The sequence below is a fragment of the Callithrix jacchus genome, chromosome 17, assembly GCF_049354715.1.
Source record: "Callithrix jacchus isolate 240 chromosome 17, calJac240_pri, whole genome shotgun sequence".
Lineage (NCBI taxonomy): Eukaryota > Metazoa > Chordata > Mammalia > Primates > Cebidae > Callithrix > Callithrix jacchus.
Genome location: NC_133518.1, coordinates 25854242 through 25875004, shown reverse-complemented (window position 1 = coordinate 25875004; position 20763 = coordinate 25854242). Strand labels below are relative to the sequence as shown.

The 20763-nt window shown below is 40.8% G+C and overlaps 1 protein-coding gene across 2 annotated transcripts in view; it reads left to right on the top strand.

Moving 5' to 3' along the window:
• Nucleotides 1–20763, top strand: part of SCHIP1 (schwannomin interacting protein 1) — a 610058-nt gene that overhangs the window by 387862 nt on the left and 201433 nt on the right. The window lies entirely within an intron of this gene.

Genomic DNA, 20763 nt, shown 5'->3' with positions numbered 1-20763 from the left:
AAGAATGTGACTTTGATTTAGAAAATACTTTCAAAACTGATGGCATTTTAGGGGAGACAGTGTTAAGGAACAAAGAGTCTGAGAAATGCAGGAACCCGGTTTTGAACGAATCCCATTTTCCCAGAAGCCTCCATGCATTTCTCCAAACAGGAAGTGACATGCAGTTCCACCCCAGGAGAGCACTTGGTACTAAAAAGAATGTGTGATATTATGTAATTGATATACTCCATGAAAATTGTTCAGAACAACCCTTCTTTGAGAGAGCAAGCTTAATCAGGTGCATTCCATAGTTGGGGCTAATTGGAACCTCAAATGTCACCAAAATCTGATATCTCACAAGGACTCTACAATTGAACTTTGAAAAACTATTAGCCATTACAGGATGTCCTCCTGCTGCTGCAGTGGCAATATTTTCTTTTCTGAATCTATTTTATTATCTGCTGGGGCTGCTTGCTTATCATTCCTCACAAGGTATGGAATTAAATGAGCAAATGTATATTAAGTGTTTGGCACTATTCTTGGAACATAGTAAGCACTCAATAAATGTTAGCTCTTGTCACTACATATTCCCTTATTTTGATGACATTAACTACTGTGACAACTAAAGTACATCAGGGTCATTCTGCTGCCATGCAAGGCAGTCTCTTCACATGGGTGCGATTTACATGATCTACATGTTACTTTAGTTTCTAACTAAGCCAAGGAAGATGGGAATTTAAAGCCGAAGTCAGCCCGGGCACAGTGACTCATCCCTGTAATCCCAGCACTTTGGGAAGCTGAGGTGGGTGGATCACAAGGTCAGAAGTTCAAGACCAGCCTGACCAACATGGAGAAACCCCATCTCTACTAAAAATACAAAATTAGCCAGGCATGGTAGTGGATGCTGGTGACCCCAAGTACTTGGGAGGCTGAGGCAGGAGTACCACTTGCACTCAGGAGACAGAAGTTACAGTGAGCTGAGATCACACCATTGCACTCCACCCTGGGCAACAAGAGCAAAATTTCATCTCAAAAAAAATAATAAAAGAAAGCCCAGGTCAGCCACATTACTCTACCATGAGTAATGATTCTTAACTGGGGCAATTTTGCACCCCAACCCAGGACATTTGGCACGGTCTTGAGATATTCTGAGTTGTCATGCTTGTGGGGATATTCTATTAGCATAGACAGAAGCCAGGAATTCTAAACATCCTACAATGCACAGGACAGCCCCTCACCTCACGACAACATCAACAAACATTTAATCCCAAGTGTCATTACTGCCAAGGTTGAGAAGTTTTGCTCTATCAGAGACCTTGCTGGAGTATTTAACCTCACTGGTCCTTAGTCTCAACATTAGAAAGGAGTAGTAACATCCTACTTGCAAGTCTGTGGTAAATAAAATAGAAGTAAAGGTAAGTGAAAAGCACATGGTGGAGTCTCTGGCACAGAAAATCCTGATGGTTAGTTATACCAGTAATAATAGAAGTGGTGGTGGTGAGTACTGCAGTTTCTTCTCTTTTTTTTCTTTTTTAAAGGAGTCTCGCTCTGTCGCCTAGGCTGGAGGGCAGTGGTGCAGTCTTGACTCACTGCAACCTCCACCTCCAGGGTTCAAGCAATTCTCTGCTTCAGTCCCGAGTAGCTGAAATTACAGGCACCTGCCACCACACCCAGCCTTTTTTTTTTTTTTTTAAGTACAGTCGGGGTTTCACCATATTGGCCAGGCTGGTCTTGAACTCCTGACCTCATGATCCACCCTCCTTGGCCTCCCAACGTGCTAGGATTGGGAGCACATTGGGATGGCCAAGATGTGAGCCACCATACCCAGGCAGAGTACTGCAGTTTCTAATTCAACATGCCTCTCCTTATTCACACCACAGAAAAGAGAGAGTATCTCTGAAACAATGTAGGTTTTTGTTGTCCAAATAAGAAAAAAAGTAACAAATCTGTTTTCTTTGTTTCTCTCTTCACTATTTCCTGCCTTCTCCAATACAGGAAAACCTCAGTAGACCAGTGACAAGGCCTTGAAACAATGTTTCTGTTCTGTTAGTTACTTGGTTATCATTCACACAGCCTCTCTGCCTTAATTAAGCTAATACCTTCACCAAAAAAAAGTACAACAGTAAGGTACAACGAAGCTTAGCTGAGGCTAAGCATACCTGGGCCAGGTGAGCAGTCTGCATGGCCCTGCTCTGGGGTTACTTCTCAACCACTTGCAAGAAAATGCACTGTTCCTCCATCCTGTCTAACTATAGCCATATATGTCTATGACTTCTTGATACTGCTATAGACTATTTCTTCAGTATGCAGATATCATTGCTTTGGAATGTGTTGAGTAAATTGACCAAAAAGGCATAGCTGAGGCTGATTTGGCAGTCTCTCACCTGATTCCAAACTCTTGTCAGCAATATTAGACAACTAACAGGTTCCTGCAGGAAAGAATTTCAGGAAGTTCTCATGTGAGCAGCTATACAGGCCTAGGGGGTGGAGTTTTCTTCTAGGAAGCAAATAAGCCTTACTGCAAATCCTTCTAGGTCCCCTGAAGAGAGGTCCCCGTTTATCTCTAGAAATGCATAAGCCAGCTTACCCTTTGTCAGAGGGGAGAGCTGAGGGAGAAATGTACTTGCTGCCTAATTTGTTGTTTCCCACTAGGAAATGGTTCAATATAAAAAACGCCATGTGCAGCTTCATTTAACATTCATTCAATTACAGTATGTTGACCAAATGCCAACCATGTTTGGGGCACTGTGCTGGGCCCAGGATACAAAAATGAACAAACCAGTCACGGCCATCAGGATGTTCCCAGTGTGCTTCTCTCTCCTCCTGCAGTTCCTTCTACCCTGGTACCCGGTGTTGTGAAAGTATTCACCCAATCCTTTCCAAGGAGCTTATCTAACATATCTGAAACTGTCTGTTCACATATTTTTATCAGAATACTTCATTTGTTCTTCAAAGTTAGTTCCAAATCTAATTCATCTGCAAAACCTGCACCAGGTGATGGGCATGCTCCATTTATGCCACAAACTTCCACTCTCATCAATCCCTTGCCATCGCCTTCATATATTTATAAAATGTAACTTATAAATTCATTTAAAATGGGGCCTATTTATGACATTAATTAAGCTAAAGTCATAATCATTGATCCCCAACGAACTGGCTAGAAGGGTGAGGGAGATGGGCACCAACCTAAGTCCCCAGCACTGGTTGAAGAGGGCCTCGAGAGGACTGGCCCAGTTAGAGAAGGTGCCCCTGAGAGGGCATCTGGGAAGCCCATGCAGAGTGCCCAGGGACCTAATTTCCAGTGTCTGTTGCTAGCATATCCAGCAGGTGAACTAGATATAATAACTGGGAGTCCTGGTGGTCTTTGAAAGATCAAGGTTAGACATGTGGCAGCTGTTTTTGGAGGAAACCTGTCCATGCATAGCGTGATTTCGATCCACTGTTCTTACATATAGGGTCAGGATTTAAACATCCAAAAAAAGAAAAAAAAAAAAAAGCTGGGAAAAGCTAGCCCTAGAAAAACTAGATATGAACTAAAAGTAGGATAAAAAGGGAGGCAAAGTGTATATAAGCAAGGCCATTGCTCATTAAGTGAGAACCTAGAAAAAATGCAATCCCAAAGGCTGGGCCATTTCCAATTAGGACATGACTCTAGTACCCGGACCCACTGGGCACACCTCTTGAATATATGGGCACAGGTCTCCTTGGAAACCATAACTCATGGAATAGAGGCAGGGATCAGGGAGAGATGGTAAAGAGCCCTACAATGGCAGCAGGGTATACAGCGCTCAAAGTTGGGAGCAAGTTTGTGTCAACCCCAGCAGCAGGGAAGAGGAGGCGACTGATGGATGCATACCCTACACTGAACCAGGAAGGCTCAGACAGGAGCCCAGGCCACAGACTCTGGTTTGTGCTCTTGGTTTTCTGTGCTTTAAAGAGTCTAGCTTCAGGGCTTGACAAGGGCAGAAGCAGAGGTGGAAAAAGCAGACAGGTAGCTGGTTTGCATGGTTTTAGACATTCAGAGGCAGAAACGTTGAACTTGTTAGTTTGACATGCTAGTGAATCTCCTGTACACGACTGAAAGACCTTTTAGTTTATAGGCACAACTTCTCTATGCTTTAGAAAATCCCATGTTTGCTATGTCTGATAATGCTGGTGAAGAGGAAAATGCATTTATTAAATTAGTCCCTGCAGATTAAGAAAAAATATAGCTACAGATATATTCCAATGCTCTGAAACACACATACAGATGAGCAGTGAAGGTCGATACTATCTCCAACTATGCATGATGAGTAAATTAACTTAAGTGAATGTCAAATCATGGTCTTTGTTTTTCACTCTAAAAATAGTCACCTTAAGTAGAAAGAACACAATGTGCATCACTATGAAATCTTTGGGGATGGTTCCACCAAAAACTCAGGAAACTGCCTTCCAGGCCTGCATCAATTTGGTCTGCACCAAGTGTTGAGACAGAATTATGTGTTTAAGAAGCTCTGGTGAGGATAGTTCAGGACTGGTGACAGCCCTAAGCAACTTCACTTACTAAGCCAGTTTTACTTTCATAAAGTCCTCCCTGGCATACCTGAGAACACGCAAAAACCCCTCCTGCTTGGAAATTGAAATCTATGCAAAGAAAAGTGATGTCTCCCCACCTTTGTCCATGGCAGAAAACTTGGAGTCATGTCTGGGGTCAGAAGTGTGTGTGTTAATATTTACATATGAAATCTATGGACTCCTTTGGATGTGGAAGGGGTACTGGGCTCCAGAAGAGTTTATAGTCCTTTTCAAAAATATTCTAAGGAAACATAGTAGGTAGCTTCCTCTATCTACACCAAAGTTCGACAGCAGTCAATTACTCAGATTATGCTGAAGATAAACAACGTTATTCTGTTCAGCTCTTGAAATACTCTTCCATTTAAATCATAGCTAATTACTGTTTGGCAAATTAAACTCATTGAGTACTTCAAAAATCTCTATTTCACTATCAGAATGAATGCTTTAGGGATCCCCTATTGTGGGGAGCTTTCTTTTTTCATTACATAGAATACTGAGTTGGCCTGAATCTGTGACAAAGTGTTTTTCAAGATCCTTAAAGCAAACAACACAAAGCATTTTTGAAACTTCAAGTCTTCTACATTCCTTCACACATGGAATCTCCTGGGTAAACATAAAGACCTTGAGCAGTTTCCTCTAGCTGTGTACTATCCCTCAGAACCCATGTCTGGAGGATAGAAGTGGGATAGACCGATACCGCAGCCAGCTGGAGTAATCTACGACTGAGCAGCATTTCCCAGGAGGGCTGACACCTGGGCTGTATGCTCCAAGCTCCATGATCAACCACCATCATCATCCAACCACCCAACCTCCCTGCAACCCAAAGGAAGTCTTTCTACTCAGGATTTTAGAGACAATAATAGATCCTTGAGAAGATCTAAGTCCACATTATGGAATGAAATATATTTAGTGAACAATTATGTCTAAAGCAAACACATTACACACAGTAGAGGCAGAACTTCTGTGGAGTTACACCTACTAACAACACTGCCCTAGCAAGAAAGGCCACATGCTTTACAGGCCCATCTCTGGCCATCCTAGAGCCACATTCTCAGACACATCTTCCATCGCCCATAGCAAGGAGTTCAAGGGGCCAAAGGGTCTTGCCCACCTGGAACCGAAGCCTCCCCTTCTAGGCAATAATTCAGGTACCCAAGACCCTAGAATTCCCTAGTCATTTGAGGGAATTTTATTGCAAGCCTACTCTCTGACCTACACAGACTTCTACCTCACATCCTCTCTTCCAAGGGCAGACTGTGCCACTAGTATGAACACTGAGGCCCAAGGAGTGGTCAGTGGAGGGGCTGTTGATGTGGAGTATGCATGGAACTTGGACGTGTAGTAAGGGGTTGGAGGTGTTTATGTACATACGGACAAGGCCCCATGGTTCAGGGATAGGAAAAGAAGGGATTTGAACTGCAGGCTGAGAATCAGGGAGCCAGCTCTTCCTCCACTGCCATATTCTGATCTGGACCCCAAAAGTCTGAGAATCCTAAATTTGAACCTAATCTTCCAGGTAGGTATGAAGGTATACTTGTTAAGAGGATAGATCATTTTAAGAATTTACCAGCTTAATTGACAACTTCTAAATATTTAGACATGGTAGATGAGCCTCCATCTGTACCCCTGTTCTGGGGTCCACCAGTATGAGGGAAAAGAAAGTGGCCAGGGAGATCTCTAGCTCTAGTGGGGTCCTTTAATTTTTAAAGTATCACCTGGCTCTGCAAGACCGGCTGAGCTGCCTCTTGATTACACCTCGGTTCAACGGTTTTACTGAACACAGAGAATTCTCACTATGCATATCTATAGTTGTTCATATTTTGTTTTGTTTTTGGGACCAAGTATCACTCTGTTACCCAGGTTGGGGTGCAGTGGTGCGATCATAGCTCACTATAACCTCAAACTCCTGGCCTCAAGCAGTCCTCCAACCTCAGCCTCCCAAAGTGCTGGAATTACAGGCATGAGCCATTGTGCTTGGCCTCAAGCCCATCTTCACAAGAACCTTTATCAGATCTGTGTCCATTACTCTAGTTATTTCACAAACCTGTGAAAGTGCTAGTAATCGGGGCAGGAATATTCCAGATAAATCTCACCTGTCTTGTGTGTTCATCTCATCTCCTCTTTTGAAGCCAGAGTTTGTGTGCTATTCTCAAGCTAGCCAATATTTCCACTCACCCACGTCTGAACTCCCTTAAATTGTCCTATTTTTCACTTTCCCTACAAGTCTGTTACAAGTCCCATTTCCTCACTGAAGATTATTTCATCCAAGTGAAAGAAAAGCTGTCTTCAGAGACTAATTCACACTGAGAAATGAATGATTGATAGTCCCCTTCTTACTATTTCAAGTACAATTGACTATTTCAAAAAGCTCTGGTTAAACAAAGTGAGTGATTTCAGCTGCTGGCGCTAGTAGACACATTTTGGGGATAAGGCAGGTGTTAATTTTTGCTTTTTTATCAGTAAAGTTTTTAGAGCAAAAATTTACTGACATTGATAACATATATTTTTAATTTTATAATTTATAACTAAGACTAACAACAAAATATTCCATATAAGTATCTAAATAAAGAATGTAAACTAATTAAACTTCATTGGTTGTGTATTGAATCAATGGCACTGGCTGGAAAAGTAGAAGAGAAACTTAAAAGTAGAAGGAGAACTTGCTGTATTAGTTCATTCTCAAACTGCTATAAGAAACTGCCTAAGTCTGAGTAATCTGTAAAGGAAAGAGGCTTAATCGACTTACAGTTCCACACGGCTGGGGAAGCCTCGGGAAACTTGCACTCATGGTGGAAGGCACCCTTCATAGAGCAGCAGGAGAAAGAATGAGTACAGGGGAAGGCGGGGGGGGGGGGGGGGGGGCACGCCTGTTTTAAAACTGTTAGATCTCGTGAGAACTCACACTATCTCGAGAACAATATGGGGGATATTGCCCCCTTGATTCAATTACCTCCACCTGGTCCCACCCTTGACATGTGGAGATTATTACAATTCAAGGTGAGTTTTGGGTGGGGATCCAGAGCCAAACTATATCACTTACTTTCTCATTATTAAATAATGCCCAAAGTATTCAACTGATGAACTATCTCCTCTATCTCCCAATTTAATTCTCGCAGTCTGACTTTAGAATTTAGTAATTAAATTTGAATCATGATTGTCTTTGCTCTTGAAGCCCATCTGAAGGTGATTTCAACCCAAGAGAGTGACTAAAATTTAGAGACGGCTTGTTGTCAAACATGTTATGAAGAAAAAAAAAAAAATCTCTCTCAAATGGGTTTATAATACAGCCACTACCATGTTCAAAGACAAAAATGGAACAAGGAAGGAAATTGATTTTATTCTCCCAATTGCAATCAAGAGATCACATCTGAAGTTCAGAACCTCTCACCACGTGATTTCACCTCAGACTTTTGGGGAAGAGTAGACAAGCAGAGGATGAAGGAGAGAACGATCCAAGATGGCCGATCGCTAACATCCCGGGATTGCAGCTCTCAGGGAAGGCGCGGAGAACTAGAGGACGCCACACTTTCAGACAAAGTCTGGTCACTCACGGAGCAGAAGATCCCCCAGTGGTGGAAACACACGGGTCGCCAGCGCGACTCTCGTGGTCGGCGCAGCGGTTCCGCCGGCACCTCGACGCGGCAGCTCTCGGAGCAGAGTAAACGGGACCACTTCCCCTTCTGACCGAGGTTTGGAGCCCCAGGAAGGCAGAGTCGCCTACTATGGAAACAAGAAGGAAACCCGACAAGATAATCCTGGGCAGAAAAGCACCATCAGTTTTAACGCCACTGCTCTGGCCCTGGGAACTAACAACCTGGATGTCCACTCAAGAGACCTAATTGAAAGTTGGTAATTTCAAAGACGACAGGAGGATAAATTTACAATGACGGGAAGAAACCAGCGTAAAAAAGCTGAGAACACGCAAAGTCAGAACGCCTCTCCCTCTAAAGATGATCACAGTTCCACATCAACAATGGAACGAGGCTTGATGGAGAACGAGCGCCTCCTGATGACAGAATCACTCTTCAAGGAATGGATAATAACAAACTTCGGTGAGTTAAAAGAACATGTTGTAGCCCAATGTAAAGAAACTAGGAACTTTGAAAAAAGGTTTGATGAAATCCTATTGAGAATAGACAACTTAGAGAGGAGTATGAGTGAATTAATGGAACTGAAGAATACAATACAGGAACTCCGAGAAGTATGCACAGGTTTAAACACTCGAATTGTTCAAGCAGAAGAAGGGATATCAGAGGTCAAAGTCCAACTTAATGAAATAAAACGTGAAGAAAAGGTTAGAGAAAAAAGGATAAAAAGGAATGAGCAAAGTCTCCAAGAAATGTGGGACTATGTGAAAAGACCAAATTTACGTTTGATAGGTGTACCTGAATGCGACGGAGAGAATGAATCCAAGCTGGAAAATACCCTTCAGGATATTATTCAGGAAAATTTTCCTAAACTAGCAAAGCAGGTCAACATTCAACCCCAGGTAATACAGAGAACACCACAAAGATATTCCTCAAGAAGAGCAACCCCAAGGCACATAATCGTTAGATTCACCAGGGTTGAAACGAAGGAGAGGATACTAAGGGCAGCCAGAGAGAAAGGTCGGATAACCCACAAAGGCAAGCCTATCAGACTTACAGCAGATCTCTCGGCAGAAACTCTACAGGCCAGAAGAGAGTGGGGGCCAATATTCAACATCCTCAAAGAACAGAACCTTCAGCCCAGAATTTCATATCCAGCCAAACTAAGCTTCACAACTGAAGGAAAAATAAAATCTTTTATGAACAAGCAAGAACTCAGAGATTTTATTACCACCAAGCCTGCTTTACAAGAGCTTCTGAAAGAAGCATTACACACAGAAAGAAACAACCAGTATTAGCCTTTCTAAAAATACACCAAAAAGTAAAGAGCACCAACATAAAGAAGAATTTACACCAACAAATGGATAAAACAGCCAGTCAACATCAAATGGCAGTAACCCTAAATTTAAATTGACTAAATTCCCAATCAAAAGACACAGCCAAAACCCAACGGCATGTTACATCCAGACCTGTTTCACATGCAAGGATACACAAAGACTCAAAACAAAGGGATGGAGAAAGATTTACCAACCAAATGGAGAGCAAAAATAAATAATAAATAAATAAAAAGCGGGAGTTGCAATTCTTATATCGGATAAAATAGATTTTAAAGCAACAAAGATATAGTGGTAAAAGGATCAATGCAACAACAAGAGCTAACGATCCTAACACCCAGATATGAGACTTAGATTCAATGAGACAGAAAATTAATAAGGATATCAAGGACTCGAACTCAGATTCAGAACAAGTAAACTTAATAAATATTTATAGAGCTCTCCACTTCAAATACACAAAATATACATTCTTGTCAATACCACATCACACCTACCCATTAGTTTAAATAAAACATTGATTGGCCATTATTAATACCCAATTTTTTTCAAAATAAAGCAATATTTCCATTTACTCTCCCTCTTTCTTCCTCTCCTTTACTTATTTTTTTTTTCTTTCCTTCTCTCAAAAAAAAAGAAATCAACTTGTAAACCTCTAGATCCAGGTCGGCAATGTCTCTTTCATTGCTTGATTTCCTTTCTTCCCTTCCCTCCCTCCCTCCCTCCCCGCTTCCTCCCTTCCTTCCTTCCTTCATCCCTTCCTTCCTTCCTTCATCCCTTCCTTCCTCCCTACCGTCCTTCTTCCCTTCCTTCCTGCCTTCCTCCCCCGCCCCCCCAAAAAAAAAAAAAAAAAAAGAAAGCAGAGGATGAAATAATTTCACAGCTGGAAATGCTTTTTTGTCATTGGTGGAATTTCTCTCTGTCATACACAGGCAATGTCTACCTCTGTGTCTAGCTAGTTTCAGCAGAACAAATAGTTTAGCTAATCATTTTTGAGACAAAGGGGGATTTGGAGGTTCCATGTCTGGCCTTTCCATGGGTAAACAGAGGTATGCTCCTCAAGTCTTGTCTAAATTACATAGGGAAGAGTGATAATTTATAGTCACCTGTGTCAGAATACAAACAGAGAGGGGTTTTAACTGTCAGTTTCCCAGGAGCACAAGCCTCCGGGGAAGCTCCCCATGGTCACCCCGGTAGAAAGTGTGCCCGCTGGCACACCTCCTGCTGTCCCCTCCCCACCCCTGAAAGCCATACTGTGCTCAGTGCCCCTCACTACTGTCACTGACCTCTGTGCTCTCTCTACACTCCTCTGCCATTATACTAGGCACACTCAGCCCGAGACCTTTGCCCCATTGGTCCCTCTGCCTGGAGTGTTCCACTCCAGACATCCAAGAGCCACCCTCCTTCAGATATTTCACTCAAATTCTCCCTTTTCTGTGAGATTGTCCCTGCTGCATTGCCAGGCTCCCTGCTGTGCTTTACTTATCACCTCAGTACTTCCCACACCACATGCGTTACTTTCTATTCAGTTCATCTGATGTCTTCTCATTAGAATATAACCTCTGTGAGGACAGGGATTTTTCACCACCATATCCCTAGCACCGGGAATACACTAGTCAGGCAAAAACATGTTTCTAAGTGAATATGTTAGAACATTTATTAAGTCTATGCGGGGCTGGGCACGGTGGCTCACGCCTGTAATCCCAGCATTTTGGGAGGCTGAGGTGGGCATATCACCTGAGGTCAGGAGTTTGAGACCAGCCTGGCCAACATGATGAAACCCCGTCTCTACTAAAAATACAAAAATTCACTGGGCACGGTGGCACATACCTGTAGTCCAAGCTACTCGGGAGGCTGAGGCAGAATTGCTTGAACCCAGGAGGTGGAGGTTGCAGTGAGCCAAGGTCATGTGACTGCACTCGGCCTGGTGAAAGAATGAGACTCTGTCTTAAAAAAAAAAAAAAAAGTATATACTTTGCCTCCCTACCTACAGGTAAAGTAATTTATTACCCAGTGGTAAATATTCTTTGGAGTTTTACACAAAATAGCATGAATAGCATGATCTATGAGGAACAGTATTCCTGGTTATTTTTTGAATGTTTAGTCTAAAAATATAAATTTTTAAACTTTTATTTTGTATCAATATGACTGAAAATCCTAAAGCCAGTATATCGCTACATCTTGTTTGACTATCAGCTTCTGAAAGCTTGGCTTTGTAATTTACTTATCTTGATTTATCTGAAAGAAGGCAGAAAAATATGGCGCATATCAAGAATTGGCTACTGACTGGCTCCTCTGTGACCTGTGGGTGCCATGTTTTAATCATATGCCACACATGGTCTTGGTGTGTGGCTGTGAATCTCTCTGCAGCAAGTGAGAGATACACAATGTATTCAGAGAGTTCTTCTTTGCTGGGAAGGGATAAGAGGTGGGAGTGAGTGAGCACCAGCAGTTTCCAGAACTTATTATTATTCTGCAGAATGTTTGGATTTCCAGAAGAGGAGAAATGGGAAAAAAATAAATAAATAAAGTAAATTTTAAAGAATAAACTAAAGAAAAAGAAGGGAAAATTAAATTCTCAAGCAACTTTTTTATTTTTACTTTTTATAGTAAAACTAACATCATCACAATAAAATTCTTTAAAGTCTTTGCTGACACTATGGCCCTAATAAAGATTTGTTTTCATTATTACATATTTCCCTCTAGTTCACATGCACTTGTAATTCTTCATATCGTTGCAATCATAGCATGGATAAAGGTTTTGTATTAGGGTTTTTCCCTGCATAATTATAGTCTATAAACATTACCCTAGCATTTTCAAAATTATATTTTTGTGCCTGAATAATATTCTATGGAGTCACTGACGTACCACAGAATTTACTTGTTCAGGAGAAGTTGCCCTTTTTCCCGGGCTATTTCTCTCATCTTTTCTTTTCATTGGATGTCTTACCAATTGTACTTTGACCAAAATCTTCCAATATAGGTTAACTTGGGTTAATGCAATGTTACTCACACCACATTCCACAGACCTTCCCATGAGACACTAACAGGTGCTGTGTGCTATGTGCAGGAGGGATGACAAGGGAGAAGTCCTGTCCTCAAATGTATTGGGGGAGCATTTAATGCAGACAACTCACTTATCCTTTATTGTTTACCTTTTCTGAGCTTTAGTATCCTCATCTTCCCCCAAATGAGATAACAGATTTCGAAGGTCTAACACATAGTAAGCACTCAATAAATACTAGTTTTTCCCCTTCCCTTTTCCTTTCCTATGTTAAGTAAATATCAATGTCTAAAGAAGACAACTGTTAAGGTTCAATAATTGCTGCCAGAAAAGCCAACTGAGCATAAAATGACTCTTGAGAAAAGCACTCAGTTCCAACCAAGTAGCATGGGAAGGTAGCTGGTACACCCACCCAAAGTTTGGCTGCGTAATTATGTCATGACTGTTTACATATTGGGCACAGGGATATCAGTGACCTATAAATTTTAAAAAGAGCTTAAATGAATAGATGATAAGAACAAAATGGAAAATGATTGAGGTACCTGCTAAATCTTTCACAACTCTAAATCTAGAGAGAAACTACGTACTTCTCCAAGAAGTCTCCTGAGGACATTATAGAAATGTTACTGGAATTGACAGACCATCTGGTGACCTGAGCACACAGGATGAAGTGTGGAATCTGAGCTTGATTCTACTTGATCTAGGTCCCTTGGCAGCTGGGGTTATTTCTACCAACATGTAGAAATAACAAAATTTTATTTGGGCTCAAATTTCATAACTGACATTCAAACCATTGTTTCATTTGTATATTCCACTGATGCCTTCAATGTAATGTAGTGGTGAATTAAGTAGTTTTTTCTTATTCCTGATAAACCTGTAAGTGTGAAGATGATGAGAAGGGTGAAAGTAAGAAATACTTAGCTATAGAAGTGTTTCTCTAAGTTTGATCTTCAGACCACTTACATCAGAATTATTAGAGATGGTGTTAAAAATTCCGATTCCTAAGCCCCATCTCAAACCTATTCACTCAGAATTTCTGAGAGCATGATTTAGGAATCTGCACTTTATTCTATTTTAGTTTTAAGATGGAGTCTCGCTCTGTTGCCCAGTCTGGAGTGCAGCGGTGGGATCTCGCTTCACTGCAACCTCCACCTCCCAGGTTCAAGCAATTCTCCTGCCTCGGCACCCCAGAGTAGCTGGGATTACAGGCATGCATCACCAGACCCAGCTAATTTTTTATGTTGTTTAGTAGAGATAGGGTTTCACCATGTTGGCCAGGGTGTTCTTGAACTCCTGACCTCAAGTGATTTGCCTACCTCAGCCTCCTAAAGTCCTGGAATTACAAGCCACTGTGCCAGGCCCAGGAAACTGCATTTTACATGTGCTATCTAGATTTTTCATGTGAACACTAAGGTTCAGATCCTTAGCTAGTGTTCTTGCTCCATTGTGTTTTTCTTTTGTAATATTCTTTCTCGGATTCTAGAATTTTTGTGCCATTCCTTCAATGAGAACTTGGCATGTCTCCTTTCAATCACCTCATTCTGTTTAGACCTATCACTTGATGGTGAAAGGCCTTCCCTTTCTCTTTCCAATGCCATCACACTATGTCACTAGCCCTGTTCCCAACTCATCTTCTGCTCAGTTGTCCACTTGGGCTAACATAAGATGCCCTCAGAGTGTGCTCAGCAGAGCTTTGGAGTTTCCATAGAGGACCGTCAGGGCCACCGTTGTGGGAGACAGGGTGAGAGATGGAGTTTTTAGAACCCTCTATTTTCATTCCAACCAGAGCTCCACTTGTGCTTTCACATAAAATTTATTTGAAGATTCAGGTGTACAGAACAATCTTCTAAAAAGCACCATCCTAGATTAAATTTACTATGCCCCTTTCCTGTCTGCAAAGACTTCTTTCCTTTGTGTAAAACTTCTCTCCCTCTGTATTAATCATGGTTTTAATTTTCCATATATATATATATATATATATATTTTTTTTTTTTTTTTTTTTTTTTTTTGAGACAGAGTTTTGCTCTTGTTACCCAGGCTGGAGTGCAATGGCACGATCTCGGCTCACTGCAACCTCCGCCTCCTGGGTTCAGGCAATTCTCCTGCCTCAGCCACCTGAGTAGCTGGGATTACAGGCACGTGCCACCAGGCCCGGCTAATTTTTTTGTATTTTTAGTAGAGACGGGGTTTCACCATGTTGACCAGGATGGTCTTGATCTCTTGACCTTGTGATCCACCCACCTCGGCGTCCCAAAGTGCTGGGATTACAGGCGTGAGCCACCGCACCCGGCGCCAGTTTTCCGTATCTTAAAGATGTCTTGGTCTCTTAAAAATCTTGCTGGCCAGGGAGAGACTGCCTCTCCCAGGGCTATGAAGCCCTTAGAGATAACAAAGGGCCCTGCTGGGCTTTGAGCACACCTTTTATATATAAACCAACCAATCTGAGTCTACAAACCTACACCTCTTAATCTAACTCTCACTCATTAAGCCAATATTTCTCTTGCTCTAAAGTATCCCAGTAGCCCGATAGCCTACTAGAGACACCCTTATATCCCAGAAACCACTGATGTTATTCAAACTAGCCAGTCCTAAACTGTTCACTCCACCCTGCCTTCTGCTCACTCGGCCCTGCCTTGCCTTTCCCTCGAAAACCCTAATAAGGGCTCTGGCTTAGGCTTTCTCCTTACTCCTTGCTGTCTCCTGACAACACTGGTGTTTTCTCACCAGGTGTAGGTGTATGCCTCCTTCTATTGGGAAATGTGAGTAATACTTTCTTCTTTCAATGGCATTAGCCTTTCCATGTTGCAGTCAGTCATACCTCTATAAATTACATCTCAGGTAGATTTAAAAAATCCTGTCTCACATTTAAGGCTTCCTTGTCAACAATCCATAACTGCCAATCAAACTTCAAAACTTTCTTCAAGATGCAGCTGGATCCCGCTTAACCTGCCAGCCTCCAGATTGTCTTTAACATCCAGAGCTCAGGTGACCTCACTGCAAGTGCAGCTCTAGATTCTTAAATTATACTTGTCTCAGTTATTTATTTATTTATTCAACAAATATTTATTGACCCACCACAATGTACCAGAACCTGCATTTGGTCCCAGAAACATAGTCTTGAACAACATAGACAAAACCCCTGTCCCTCAAAGAACTTATATCTTCATGTGCATGACTTCCCCAAAGAGATTGTAAGTGCCACAATAGTAGATTGTTCTCCTACTTGTTTTGCATTTTCCCATAGGACATAGTTAATGTAATTAATTACATTTATTACAGAAAACGTAACATAAAATTAATGACAAAGCCATTTCATGCCTTACTGTCAAAACTCAGAGTAAAAAGTTTTTATTTTCTGGCTTTTTAAAAAATAATTATGAATAACACTTTCTATAACTGCTTCCTGCCCATATCTCTGATTCTATTGAGAATCAAAGACCCAAAATTTAGAGAGAAAAAAATAAACAATTATTTACAACTCTTTAATTCTATAATCAAAATGATATAATTAATTTTTTCTCCTACGTTTTTCTTAAATATCTCTACTACCTTTATTAGAAGAGCTTGTCTAAATTCTCTAATTTACCCAACAATTTATTTTACTTTCAAAAAGCACAAAAAGGGGAACATGTTACTCTATCAGTTTTCCTCTTCCTCTTCTTTTTTTTTTTGAGACGGAGTTTTGCTCTTGTTACCCAGGCTGGAGTGCAAGGGCGCAATCTCAGCTCACCGCAACCTCCACCTCCTGGGATCAGGCAATTCTCCTGCCTCAGCCTCCTGAGTAGCTGGGATTACAAGCACATGCCACCATGCCCAGCTAATTTTTGTATTTTTAGTAGAGACGGGGTTTCACCCTGTTGACCAGGATGGTCTCGATCTCTTGACCTCATGATCTGCCTCGGCCTCCCAAAGTGCTCCTCTTCCTCTTCTTGAGTTCACAACACTTTCTTTTTCTTGCCTCACTGTCAATGTACTGAACATGAATTTTACCCACATATAACTCCGATATGACTTCTGATGTCCAGCAATGATGGGCTAACTTATTCAGACCACTTTTTTCCGCTGAAAATTACTAAAAATACTGAATAAAATATGTTTTAATCTTTACTTAAAACATCAATACACCAAAACATAAGTAAGGCACTATCAGGTCAAAACCACAGAAAAGTAGGCCAACCACTAGAAGCTGTTTTTGTTCCAAGGGCATTTGCCTATTTGGACTGTGAAACTGAGCTATGGCTATAATAAATTCCTGGGGTGAGGCAGATGAAAAGCATATCCCAAGGCCCACCAAAAGTGGAGAATGCAACTCCAGGACAACCCCATATTAAACTGGAACACAAAAGGCCATACCAGAGGTAAGGCCATTCTCTCCCTTCATGCTTAGACAACTACAGAAAGAGTTGCTTTAGCTCAGCACAAAGCAGAGCAGAAGGAAAAGAAAAAGGAAATTCAGCCATAAGAGGCTGTAACCAGAGGAATATTTGAAGCCCTGATGTGCAGCCCCAACTTTGTAGTACTGCCAAACGTCTAGTTTAGAATAGTACCAGACTGATGTTATAACTAATTCTTAAAAGAAGAAAATACAGACCTTTACAGAGGAACGTATCTTCCTATGAGTAGGTCTTTGAGAATCCTCAGAAATAGTTTTCAAGTGCTATAAGTAACACAGAATCGAAGATAGCCAAGCACACAAAGAAACAAGGCACCATGAGCAAGTACCAGCAGACAGCAGAATCAGACATTTGCAGACATAAGATGTTGGAATTACCACACAGAGATTATTAAAGAAAAATGTTTATTATACTGAAAGGAATTTTTAAAGCTTGAAGATACAGAAAGGCACAAGAATCTACAAAAATTGTCAAAGCCATTCTTAAAAAGAGGCAAATAGCCCTAGAAATTAAAAATATAATAATCCATATAAAAAATTTTTTTCTATAATTTAACTTAGCTCCTGAGTCCTTATCTCTGCTGATAGTGGAAATTACAAATGTTTTCATGATTACAGCTAACTCAGTCACCTCCAGATTAAACTCTGTCTCTTTTGGATAAATAATTTAGTAGTCGGTAACTAAGAACCAATCTAAATTCCAGGGTCTGGCACATCCTTGGAGGGCAGTTTGGTCTGTGAGGTCTCTGTCCTCTGCCCTGCACTAACCCTGCTTTCTTTCATTCTTAGGCATTTATTGGACCTCTTTCCTCACTGCACCCACTACAGAAGTGCCCACACTCTCTTGATAACGCCTGTCAATCTCAACTATGAGTCTTCTTTAGGTCCTCTGATTTGCATCTAGTCCTCACCTGTACTTCTAGAACACATGCAAAATTTTCACCTGCTGGGCTACCCTCTGGAGACTCAAAATCTCCATGGACTGTCTCAGGTGATGAAGTCCTATCTAGGAAGCTATAGTTTCTCAGACAGAAAGTAGGAGAAAAACCCCCTTTACAATCAAATCCACAAACTTATCTGTGTGTTTTTTCTTTCACAATCCCAATCCTTTCCCCAGCCAGACTCAAACAAAATAGGAAAAAAAGAGCTCTTTTTATTTCTCCTCTCCCTCTCTGTCAACCTTCTTACCCATCTCAGAAATGATTCTGTCCCCTCTCTGAATGGCAAGAAAACATTCTGTTTATTGAAGAATTCTGTTTTATGTTTATTGAATAAACTCTATGCTCTGAGACCTCCAGGCTTTGTTTTGATATTCAAGATTTTGGAACCAAAAAACAAACAAATAATAACCTCCTCTGCAAAAAAAAAGAAAAAAAAATTCTCTTATTCAGAAGCTTACTCTCATAGTTGAAAGATCTCACTCTGAAAACCTCTTTTCTTTTTTGCCTATTTTTTTATTATTATTCTTTAAGTTCTAGGATACATGTATAGAACATGCAGGTTTGTTACATAGATATACATGTACCATGGTGGTTTGCTACACCCATCAACCCATCATCTATATTAGGTATTTCTCCTACTGCTATCCCTCCCCCTGCCCCCGACCCCCGACAGGCCCCAGTATGTGATATTCCCCTTCCTGTGCCCATATGTTCTCACTGTTCAACTCCCACTTATGAGTGAGAACATGAGGTGTTTGGTTTTCTGTTCCTGTGTTAGTTTGCTGAGAATGATGGTTTCCAGCTTCATCCATGTCCCTGCAAAGGACATGAACTCATCCTTTTTTATGGCTGGATGGTATTTTATGGTGTATATGTGCCATATTTTCTTTATCTAGTCTATGTATGAGCATTTGCATTTGTTCCAAGTCTTTGCCAGTGTGAATAGTGCTGCAGTAAACATACGTGTGCATGTGCCTTTATAGTAGAATGATGTATAATCCTTTGTGTATATACCCAGTAATGGGATTGCTGGGTCACATGATATTTCTGGTTCTAGATCCTTGAGGAATCGCCACACCATCTTCAACAATGGTGGAACTAACTTAAATTCCCAAAAATAGTGTAAAAGTGTTCCCATTTCTCCACATCCTCTCCAGCATCCGTTGTTTCCTTTTTAATCATCACCATTCTAACTGGCATGAGATGGTATCTCATTGTGGTTTTCATTTGCATTTCTCTAATGACCAGTGATAATGAGCATTTTTTCATATGTTTGTTGGCCGCATAAATGTCTTATTTTGAAAAGTGTCTGTTCATATCCTTCGCCCACTTTTTGATGGTGTTGTTTTTTTCTTGTAAATTTATTTAAGTTCCTTATAGATTTTGGATATTAGCCCTTTATCAAATGGATAGCTTAAAAAAATTTTCTCTCATTCTGTAGGTTGCCTGTTCACTCTGATGATAGCTCCTTTTGCTGTGCAGAAGCTCTTTAGTTTAATTAGATCCCATGTGTCAATTTTGGCTTTTGTTGTAATTGCTTTTGGTGTTTTAGTCATGAAGTCTTTGTCCATGCCTATGTCCTGAATGGTATGGTCCTGGTTTTCTTCTAGGGTTTTTCTGGTTTTAAGTCTTCTGTTTAAATCTTCAATCCATCTTGAGTTAATTTTTGTATAAGGTTAAAGGAAGGGGTCCAGTTTCAACTTTCTTCATATGGCTAGCTGGTTTTCCCAACACCATGTATTAAACAGGGAATCCTTTCCCTGTTGCTTGTATTTGCCAGGTCTGTCAAAGATCAGATGGTTGTACATATGTGGTGTTATTTCTGAGGCCTCTATTCTGTTCCATTGATCTACAGATCTGTTCTAGTACCAGTACCATACTGTTTTGGTTACTGTAGCCTTGTAGTATAGTTTGAAGTCAGGTAGTGTGATGCCTCTGGCTTTGTTCTTTTGCTTAGGGTTGTCCTGGCTATACAGGCTCTTTTTTGGTTCCATATGAAATTTAAAGTAGTTTTTTCTAATTCTATGAAGAAAGTCAATGATATGTTTCTGGGAAAAGCATTGAATCTATAAATTACTTTGGGCAGTATGGCCATTTTCATGATATTGATTCTTCCTATCCATGAGCATGGAATGTTTTTCCATTGGTTTGTGTCATCTCCGATTTCCTTGGGCAGTGGTTTATAGTTCTCCTTGAGGAGGCCATTCACATACCCTGTAAGTTGTATTCCTAGATTTGTTATTATCTTTGTAGCAATTATAAATGGGAGTTCACTCATGATTTGGCTATTTGTCTATTATTGGTGTATAGGAATGCTTGCAATTTTTGCACATTGATTTTGTATCCTGAGGCTTTACTGAAGTTGCTTATCAGCTTAAGGAGATTTTGGGCTGAGACGATGGGGTCTTCTAAATATATAATCGTGTCATCTGCAAACAAGGATAATATTACTTCCTCTCTTTATATTTGAATGCCCTCTATTTCTTCCTCTTGCTTGATTGCCCTGGCCAGAACTTCCAACACTATGTTGAATAGGAGTGGTGAAAGAGGGCATTCTTATTTTGTGCTTTTTTTCAAATGGAACACTTCCAGTTTTTGCCCATTCTGTATGACATTGGCTGTGAGTTTGTCATAAACAGCTCTTAATATTTTGAGATAAGTTCCACCAATACCTAGTTTATTGAGTGTTTTTAGCATGAAAGGATGTTAAATTTTATCAAAGGCCTTTTCTGCATCTATTGAGTTAATCATGTGGTTTCTATCATTGGTTCTGTTTATGTAATGGATTGCATTTATTGATTTGCCTATGTTGAACCACCTTTGCATCCCAGGGATGAAGCCAACTTGATTGTAGTGGATAAGCTTTTTAATGTGCTGCTAGATTCTGTTTGCCAGTATTTTATTGAGGATTTTTGCATCAATGTTCATCAGAAATACTGGCCTGAAATTTTTGTTGTTGTTGCGTCTCTGCCAG